The sequence below is a fragment of the Cryptomeria japonica genome, chromosome 7, assembly GCF_030272615.1.
Source record: "Cryptomeria japonica chromosome 7, Sugi_1.0, whole genome shotgun sequence".
Taxonomy (NCBI): Eukaryota; Viridiplantae; Streptophyta; class Pinopsida; order Cupressales; family Cupressaceae; genus Cryptomeria; species Cryptomeria japonica.
In genome coordinates this window covers 624,995,966-625,007,184 of record NC_081411.1, presented here as the reverse complement: position 1 = coordinate 625,007,184, position 11,219 = coordinate 624,995,966, and positions in this window count along the sequence as shown.

Genomic DNA, 11,219 nt, shown 5'->3' with positions numbered 1-11,219 from the left:
TGAGATTTTAGGGATCCAATGACCCATCTCCCTTCACATGATCATCTAAGCAATTGATGAGGAGTATGTAGTAGGGTTGTTAGTTGTTTGTGATCTTAGTTATTGATCTTATGAGAGTGAGATTTGGGAGGTATATTTTAATGATTTCCCTATTCTTCATGAGCCTGGAGATGTGTTCCCAAGTGAGATCCTAGGCATACCACCAAAGTGAGATATAGACTTCAGCATCAATCTTGTTCCTAGAGTAAATCCCATTTGTAGGATTTTATATTCTATAACCAATCGCGAGTTGAGTGAGACTAATTTGTAGTTGGAGGAGTTATTGGAGAAGGGACACATTCATCTTATTGTTTCCCCTTGGGGAAAACCAATTATATTTGTGAAGAAGAAAATGGGTATCTTCATTTGTGCATAGATTATTAGTAGTTGAATAAGTTGTCAGTGAAGGACTGGCATCCCTTGTCGAGGATAGATGAATTTTTTTATTAGATGAGGGTATCCATAGTTTTCTCCAAGATATAACTCAATTAAAGGTATCATCATCTTTGCATTCATTACATCAACATTCATTAGTCAATATTTTGTACTCATTATGGGCATTACGAGTTCATGGTGGTCCCATTTGGGTTGACTAATGCACCATCAATATTTATGAGTCTGAACAATGAAGTGTTTCACACCTACCTTGACCAATTTTTACTTGTGTTTCTTTGTGATATTGTTGTGTATTTGAGGATAGTGGAGGAACATTAGGTCTGCTTATGTCAAGTTTCACAGTGTCTTCATGACCATCAACTATATGAGAACTTGGCCAAGTGTGAGTTCTTCCAAACTGAGGTGAGATATTTAGCTCATATAATCTTAAGAGAGGGTATCTAAGTTGATCCCTCAAAGATTCAAGCTAACTTGGATTTTATAGCACTGACTAATGTCTTTGAGGTTCATGGTATCATGGGTTTGGTGATTTATTGTCATCATTTTGTGAGAGAATTTTCTAGGTTGGCTCATCTTATCACTTATCTTCAAAGGAAAGGGAATACATTTGTATGGTTAGCACTAATAGTACCTAGAGAACCTCTAAGGTATCCTTTTAGTATTTTGAGTGAGTTTAAGTGATGTCAATGGAATTCATGTGCACATTGGTGCTTGTTTAAGCTCATTCATGACACCCAAGACCTAGGAGAATGTCATGTTTGTTGAGTAGACTCTTGTAACTTCTTGTATGGTTGTGTATGTTTCCAATCACATTTTTGACCTTGCCTTATATTTTTGGATACATTTCCATATTCTTAGTATATTTTTTGTGTGTTAATTCTTTTTCTTGCACAATGTCACATGTTGACATGTTGTCATTATCTTGAGGTTTCATCTTTAGAACTTGTTTGTGTTGCATATGTTATACATAAATGTTCAAAAAAAAAAATCCATGTATTTATCTCTATTTATCTCATATCCTTGAGGGTTACTTTATGGGGAATTACATTACTCACCCTTTAATTTCACTACAAAATTTAGTTTAAATTGGTTATATTCAACACTAGTTTATATTTCCTAATATTTCAACATCTTATAGCCATAATGATTTCTTTAGTATATAAAGCCATATTTATTTGAGAGAAAATTCTCATCTTAACCCTATTATGGATATTCAATTCAATAATAGTGAACTATATATATAAAAAAATATGTTGAGAACCATTTGGTTGAATAACAAGATTATGATCATATTAATATACATTTGGCTAAGAATTTAATCTTTTTCTTGCTAGATGAGAACTTATTGATTCAATTAATAAAGTTAAATTTCTTCGTACATTAGTTTCTATTATTAATAATTCAATAAAGGGTTTATCTATTTGAAAATTTATCCTTCATGATACCGATTTTTTATTAGCTTCTTATTTAAATATAGTCTATCTCCCCTCCACCTATCATAATCCTAACATACTAGCACCAAATTCATGTTTACATACCTAGTGTAGCTCTTTCCTCTACAAATCCCATTTTCACCACCCTTCTTTCCTCTATAACTATCTATTAGGAATACATTTCTTAGTTGTCATTGATGTCAAACCTAGTGATCTGGACTGGTTTGGATATGGTGTTGAGCAGTGGAAGATAGATATTTATGATGAAGACAATAAATTGATGCAGAGGAAAGTGGATGGTTTTAAATCACTAAGGAGGCCTTAAAAAGTCACAATACCTTTGGGCTTACAAATCTCTCAAAACACATCATACCTGGGTTCCTAGGATGCATGAAAAATGAACTTCTAAGGGTGATAAAGGGTTAACAAATAAATTCCAAGAAACCACTAACATAGGCATATTCAAGATACTAACACAACCCACAGACAACTTATTTCAACCATGGCATTGCTTGGAACCCAATTACAAGGTGACTTGCTTCACACGATGCACCTAAGACTAGTAGCCTTTCATGTAGATATTGTACCAAAACAAAATAATCAACCATCAATGGCCACCCAATAGAAACAAATATGGGTTTATTTCAATAAGGATGACAACTCAAGAGAGTTTCACAAATATTATTTATGAGCATTTAGGATTATCCTAAGACTGTCATAGTTTTAGGCTTGTAATTAGGCCTTCTTCCCAAAGCAAGTAGCCCAATGAATCATACAAACACCTTCCCAAGGGTAAAAAAACTTGTATTCTACCTCAAAGGTAACATTTCCATCAATATTGGGCACCCAATGGATCATTTTTTCACCCAACAATGTTATTTGTAGCCTTAGACAACTTTTCTAGGTTTGTCACATAGAGATGTCAGGCCTAGGGTTTCAAATATCTCCCTCCAAACTCATTCTCTTGCCCTGCAACCTTTAAAATATCTAAGAACATACAAAGAAAACAAATTCCACTAGGTTTCAAGTTCTAACCATGATGGAATGTGGAGAAATCATCTTTTTATTAACCAAACCCTAGATAAGGAGGGTTTTCAAACCACTTTCAGAAAATCTTCAATATCTACCTCAATTCTTAATGGTTTTACACCAAATCAATGCCAAAAGGTAGTTAACTCTTCCCTCTATCATATAATGTGACCTTGATGTCCTTATAGTGCTATACAAATCCATACTGATCATGAGAACAAAGAAAAGACAATAAAAAATGTAGCAAATCATAGGTTTTTTGTATTGCTTTCTCTCTAGAATTCACCAACAATTTGGCCTCAACCCACAAGAGGCCTTATAAGAATTAGGAGGGTCTTCCCAATTATCCCCAATATAATTTTTAAGTGGGTGACCGTTGGGAACCCATTTACATCAAAAAGAGTATATGTTGTAAAGTTGTATAACAACTTTTACAACATTTTTGACAACTTTTAACCATTACAACAGTATAACTCCAAACATGACCCTGACCACTGATCCACATCAAAATGGATCATATTAGACCAAAAAAAACATTTACAATGATTTTGGACATCCTTGGAATAGTTTGACCAAGGTTGACCCAATTAGGACCTTGTAGGGCTACAAGACCCAAATTGAGTCAAAGGCCTCACAATTGAAATGAATTGTTTAAAAATGATTGGAAATGGTCCATAGGACCTTATTAAAACAAAAAAAAAACTAAAACCTTCACAAGGAAAGATTCAGGCTCCTGGTGCTCCTGCACCATAGATCCTAGTTATTATTAATGTATTGCAGATATGTTTGTTGCTCTAGAAATATGTATTGTTAGTATGTGGATATGTTTATCGTGATATGAGAGATATTTTGTTGGTTTTGTCAAATGATTTCATGCTCTAGTTTTTCATGCATTCTAACAGTATTTAGTTGACTTATTTTAGATTTGGAATCCTAATATTGAGTTGGATCATGATCTTTGTGCTTTGGTGGCATGTTATTGTGGAAATTCAAGGATATATTGATTCTGGGTAGGCTGACCTTGAATTCTTGTGTGGCTATTTTGCTCTAGTGATTGTATCAGGTGATCTAACCAATGAAGAATCATTTCAGAAAATGTTATTAAGGTTGACTTGATGTATATTCCTATTGACACACACACACACACACACACACACACACACACACACACACACATATATATATATATACATAGTCACATTATGTTTAATGGAGGAGATGAATGAATGGTGATGAAGTGGTTAGAAAAAAAGAGAGAAAGTGGATGTTTTATGAATAAAGAAGGACAAATTTAGAGTGATAGTGTTTGGAGAAAGAAGATAGAAGATGAATTATAGAGTTCCTTAACTAAATCTAGTGTAAGAAATTGGTGTGTTATTTAAGCTTAACAAGAACTAATCCCATGCATATGTAGATGTAATTTTTTTAGTTCATTCATTTTCTTCTCGCCAATGAGCCTTTTCGATAGTGAGTTGTTGTAATCTAGGAAATGATCCCTCTGAGTAGTGAGCTCTTTGGTAGTGAGCCTCATTTTGTAATCCCATATAACTAGTTATATTATCTTGAGAGTTAACCCTCTCTATGGTCTTTCCCATTTGGGTTTTCCATTGTGTCTCTCTTACAGTTTTGTATGTTGTGCATTTCACTTGTATTGCATATTTCATTTTGTGCTAAGGTTATTTAAGATTAGTTAAGTTTTAGTTTATTAGAGCATTTTATTTTGGGAATATTGATTCACCCTCCCTCTCAGTAATTTAGTTTGTTCAAGAATTGGCATCAGAGCTTGGTTCCTTGTTTATAGGTTAACCACTTGAGGGAGATCTTGACTTGATAAGATTGATCCTATGGATATGGATGGATAATATTATTTGGATAAAAAATTGAAGACATCTCTTGAAGATCTTGAAAGTGTGGAATGTGAAAATGAAGACTTGAAAGAAAATGTTAAGGTAGCAAATAAATGTGTCAAGAAGTTGAGAAATCATATATGAAAGTTCAAATCAAGGAATCAAGAAGTTAATAGGGAATCAAAGAAAGATAATGAAACCATTGTGAATGTGAAGTTACAAATTAAAGAAAGAAAGAAAGTAGAAGAATCCCTAAAGGATACAATTAGTCAGAAGTTAGAAGCATGTGGAAAATTGGAATAAGAATTATTGAAGCTGAAGTTAGAAGTAAAAGTCAATGAAAGTAGTGCATTATTAGATAAACTACTGACAATGCAAAAGTATCATAAGGACAAGGGAGGATTAGGGATTTTTGGTGAATGTTGAAAACAAAATGACAAAAGAAAAGGGAAATAAAAGGTGGAAGTTGAGAAGAAATCTAAAGATTTGAACAAAGTCTAGAATCCCGAACCTGTTGCAAATAGACCTCCAGTTCAACAACCTAATGCTCAAAGGTACTCATCTTTCAATGGCTATTATTTTCAATGCAATTATTTTGGATATAAATTTGTAGATTGTAGGTGCAATGTAGATCAAAATATTCAATGCTTTAAATGTAGAAGTTTTGGACAAAAGGCTAATAACTGCAGTAACCAAGTCATGAATAAAAGTTATAGACTCTTTGTGAAAGGAGTAAATGGATCATTTATGAATAGGTCCTTTCAAGGTTATTGTCACATATTCTATAAGTTTGGTGATAGAGATAATCAATGTAGATCTAGAAAAAATTCGATGAATTCAAGACAAAGGAATATCAAGTGTTACAATTGCAACAAGTATGGAAATTTTGCTAACAAATGCAAGAATGAGAATGCTCTAGTGAAATCAAATGATCTTAAGAAGAAGAATTATATGGTATGGAGAAAGAAAGAAGCAATTGGGTCTATTGCACCTGAGTCTAATGCTAGTGCTTCTTCCTCTAGGAATTGATCCAGTAGCTTTGGCATAGGGGAGCTTCAAAGAAAAATCTATTTGTTCCCACTTCATGAAAAAGATACATGTGGTGGCTTGTTTTGTTGGTATTGTTGTAGTTTTATGCTCCAGTGGATTGTGTATGCTAAAGTACATGTCACTATGGGGTGATCCCATGATACTGGGTTACACTTTTTGGCCAAACTTGACACTAAAATCAACATTTTGCATTAGATCTTTACTTTCTATAACCTATAGTAGCTAAACCATTAAGAATTTAAAGATAAAGTAAACTACTAATTTGTGATATTTTTCATATAGAATCTAAAAATATATTTTTAAATAATAAAAATTAATTATCCATAATATTATATAAAATTTAATAATTTAATATTTACAACAATCACAATATTTAGAAGTGACATTTATTCTGCAATGCATAACATTTTTTATAGAAAGAAGGAAATTCTAAATTTTAAAATATAGAATTGTCACACTAGTATCTGGTGGATGGATTATTTTTCATAATTTTTTGTTATATATATATTTTAGTTAGTTTTCAAAGTAAGAATAATTGTAATTTGGACAGAGGTATATTTTTTAATGCACTTGAATTAACTTCTTCTTTTTGTGCTAAAATTAGGATATCAATACCTAAGGAAACATTTACAATTTTTTTCCTCTATTTTTTAATTTTTCCATGTCTGAATCACAATCCTTAATGTTCGATTAAAAACCTACATTCATAAGAAATAAAAAATAAATATATTAATAAAATTAAATATATTAAAAATTATACTATTTGGAAAGCTTATAATAAGAACTAAATACTTAAAAAATAAAACCTGTAAATGAATTCATTTGACCCCTCAAAGCTAATATGAATGTGGTTTTTTATCAACATTTTGATAGGAGCAAAGGAGACTCTATTGCAGGTACGATTTAGAAGTAGAAAGGTTGTATCCAAGAAATCTTGATCTAATATCCTTTGATCTAACTCTCTTCAATTAATTACTTCAAATGGGATGTCAACCCGATCATGACACTGGAAAGTGTTATTCCTTAAGGAGTAAGATTCAAGACTTGATTGATAATAATACCATAATTATAGCAGGTGTGAATGATAAAGGAAATAAATCAGTATCTCCTCCTAATCAAAACCTTCAAAATTTCATTGATCCTTTTTCTTCCCATTCCACTAATGTGTTTGAGACTGGCCATCTTGCCTTCTCTCCCAATGATTTTGGCCTTGAATCTAATAATATGGTGAACCTCTCTTAAATCTTACATCATTATATTTTTTTAAAACATATGATTTCAACAAAAATCAAGATGTACCAAAAAGTTTAAAGTAGTATTGTGGGATCACCCTATGACAACGTAGTTTTTGGTGGTGAAACCCTAGGTAAATCTAATAAGTTCAATATCTGAGTTTTCAATCATTTTTGCATCATGCATTGAAGAATTTGAAGACCAAAAGGAATTTTTGAGCTGATTTTATGCAAAAGGTATTTTTCACATCTTTTCTCTATGGATCATAGGAAGTCAGTTGTAGAAGAATCTAGCACTAAGATTATCTAAAAATTTGAAAATGTGTAATTAGAGGAGTATAATCATGAGAAAATAAAAAAATTGGGTAGTTCTTTGTTAGATGTTGATTCATAAAAAAATAGTGAATTAGGGTTTAACGGTTTGGATGTTTGGAGTGAATTTTCATGGTTTGCAGATGAGGGTATGATCAAATGTCTTTTGAACTATATTAAGGATGGTCATATGGTGTTGGATAAGCCTTATCAATTTTCAAAGGAAGCAATTCTAGTTGTTTCTGGTCTATGTGATAATGGACTCATTTTGGTGAAAACATCTATTAAGAACAAAGAAGTCAAAACCCTAACTGGTGTCACAGGTGATCAATGAACATTAATAATTGATACTATCATTGACCCTGTTAAGATATTTTCCATATGAAATTTCTTACAAAATGTATTTTAGGAATAGATAAGGATCAACTTTAGCAATTACAGTGTGTATTGCTCATCAAATGGTAAAAGAAGGAAAATACTTTGATTTGTGTGAGTTATTGCAGATACAATTAGTAGAAAAAATACCATGAAAAAAGATTAGGGATATCCATTTTGGTTTGGTTCTTTGGTTATGTGTTTGATATTTTATTTCACAAGAACACTATCTTTGAAGGATAATGTAGTATGGAAGTCAAATATCTCTACTGGAAATAAAATTTATAGATATCTATGATGTTTGGAAGATAAAGACCAGGCATGTAAGAGTCATTTGTTACATTTTGGTCCAAATCCTAGTGTTATTTATGCTCTTGAGGAGAGTCCCCCCTTCAAAAAAAGAAGTTCCAAAAGGATAATTGATGTGTCCTCTCTAAAATAGATGAAAAATAACCTCAAACCATCTATAGTGGCTAAGGGAAAGGTGGTCTTAGTTGAGAAGCAAGAAGGCAATACAAATGAAGATGGCCCCTGCAGTGTTGAAAATATTTTGAGTATGCTTGAGAAAGCTGATGGAATGAAGAAAAATGGTGATTTATGGATTAAGAAACCCTCTTATGATAGGGACCTTGTATCATTCTCCATAGCATGGGGGGTGATTCCTTCTTGGTTCCACATGGTTGGGTGGATTTATGTCTTCTTCTATTAGGATGCCTTTATAAATTGGAATCACACATATAAACAATAGAGTAGCACTTATGCAAATCAACTAGCACATTTACCAAATCAAATAGCACATATACACAATGAACTAGAACTTTTACAAAATCATTAGCGTATTTATATAATGTTGTAGTGCATATAGTAGATCCTATAGTGCACACTAGTGATAGGATAATGTATATGTATAGAAATTTAGTGCATCTAGAAACTCTTACAACACATATGGTAAGTTCTACAGTGCATATATTACACAAGTGGCACATTTATCCAATTCGACAGTTGACACATATATTGAATATTGTAGCACATATAAACAAAATTGTAGCACATTCATTATAGAGACATAAAGACTCAAAAAATGGAGATAAAAAATATATGATTAAGTAAAATAAATCATTTGAAGACATAATATGACACCAAGGATGAAAAACATGGGTGTGATACAATACAAAACCAAAAGAACATAATAATAAACAAACCAACAATACATATACTTCACAAATCCATAGGATTGAATCTCCTGGCAAAGTAAAATTTGCACAGGATAACAAGACTACCAAATCCTCAAACAAATATTGGGAGACACTGGATATGAATATATATATATCAAATCTCTATCTCTCTAAGGGGAAATGAATCATATCCATAGAGCACAAATTTCCAATAAACACATGGCACAACCAAAATAAATATAAAGGCAAACATGGTAATATGCAAAAATGGGTACAAGCCATCCACAACAACACAAATCAAACCAAATTTTTGTAATAAACTAAAATAGTATAGAATATATTTAACCCAAGGTTCATATACATATATTTATCTAACTATACAACAAGCCCAAAATTCCTTCTTGCAAACAATCTTTCACTAACAATCGTTTCAAAACAAAAATGCAGAGAAGGATAAAATCCTCCAACCTGGAATATTGAAGTTATGGACAATGAAATCTAAAGAATCACAAATCCAATCCACAATCTAGCCAAGCCAAAACCCTAGCTCCAAGCAAATTAAAAATCAAATCTTCAATAATGCAAAAATTCTCTCGTAAGCCAACCCATGACAATACTCAGAAACCCAAATAAATAGAACTTCATTCAAAACTATGAAATCTATCAGCCAATCAAAATAATTAGAAAATATAATAATTCATACCTACCATACCCAAAATCAAGATAGAGTATTATACAATAATATTATTTAAATTACCCAAATCTCCCAACCAATAACAAAGGAGGGTAGGTAAGGTAGTGATAAACTAATAAATAGGTAGAAGATTAAACAATAATAAATAATAAATCAAAATCCCAATAAATGTTAAACCACAAAAATAATATAATTAAATAATATCATCTCACAACCACAACTCCCAAGAGGGTCAAACACCACAAGGGGTAAGTAAATAAATAATAATAAATAAATAACCAATAAATAGATAAGCCAACAATAAAGAAACAATAAATAAATAATTAAATGTACAGATAAATATAAACCGATAAAATAAAAATTAATAAATAATAAATCTCAAACAATAATAATCACACATTAATATTAAATATTAATGTCATCCATTAATTTAATTTAATACTTAATAAACTATATGAACCAATTAGTTATTAATTGACTAAACAATCACAACTCCACAATGTAACCCGACATAAGGTTGAACAACATACCACATGACACTAGCATGATGACATATGCCAAGACACTAACTGACAAGGGTATCAACTTAAGCCTAGAGTGTGTAGAAGTAACTCTTGTCACCTTTGATCAAGTTGCCATTGAGATAAAGACACACTCATACCTGTGAGACCAGGTGGAGTCGATGTCTAGTACCTGCAATCTTGCACCCACCAACAATCACAAGACAACACATATAGTAGCATATATCATAAATAATCAAACAAGTGAATATAATCACAACATCATATCATTCTCATAATGAGTCATATGACATCATCTCTATAATGAATATAGTAGTAAGCAATCATAATAGTCATATCATCATCTCATCCAACATGATCATGAAGTGGGGATAGTACTAACTAGATACTATCATATCATCATAAGAAAATATAAAACTCACATGCATAATGAGCGCATACAAATCACCAATCCTAAATCCCCCATCATAATAGTCTTGAATATATTATCAGCCACATAATGCCATCATGCCTCATCTATCAATATGAAATGTCTAGCACAAGATAAAACATCATAAGAGATAATCATGAACCACATTGGTCCAGGGGAACCTCATCAACACTCTAATCATGGCTCTAAGGATGAATACTAGGATCACTGTAGTGTCTTAGTGTGTCTTGTGTTTCATGTATTCAATAAACCCCACCATGTAAGCCCATGTCACCAATTAGGCGATTTGATAAGCCAATTGGGACAATGTGGTCAATAGGGGTTGTAGATGGTTTAGTTTTGTGTTTGATAGGTTTTTGAAATGTTTTAGGAGTGTTTGGTTGATCCAAGTGTGTGGATCCCAACCTTAGCAAGTATGACAAATTTTTGTGCAAAATTGCAACTTTTGGAAAATGCAACTTTTGAGTATACAGTTGGGGAAGCCTTTCAATGGCTCCAACCTCCTCCAAATTTAGATGAAAACCATTGGAGAGTTGTATAAACCTTGTGGACATGATTCCCAAGGTTGTTGATTTTGGAGAGTGAATTTGTGAAGCAACTGAACACAAAAATACTAAAGTTTCCTAGAAATTCTATCTTTGCATTGATTGCATGTGCCTGTATAGATTGGATTGAACCACACCACT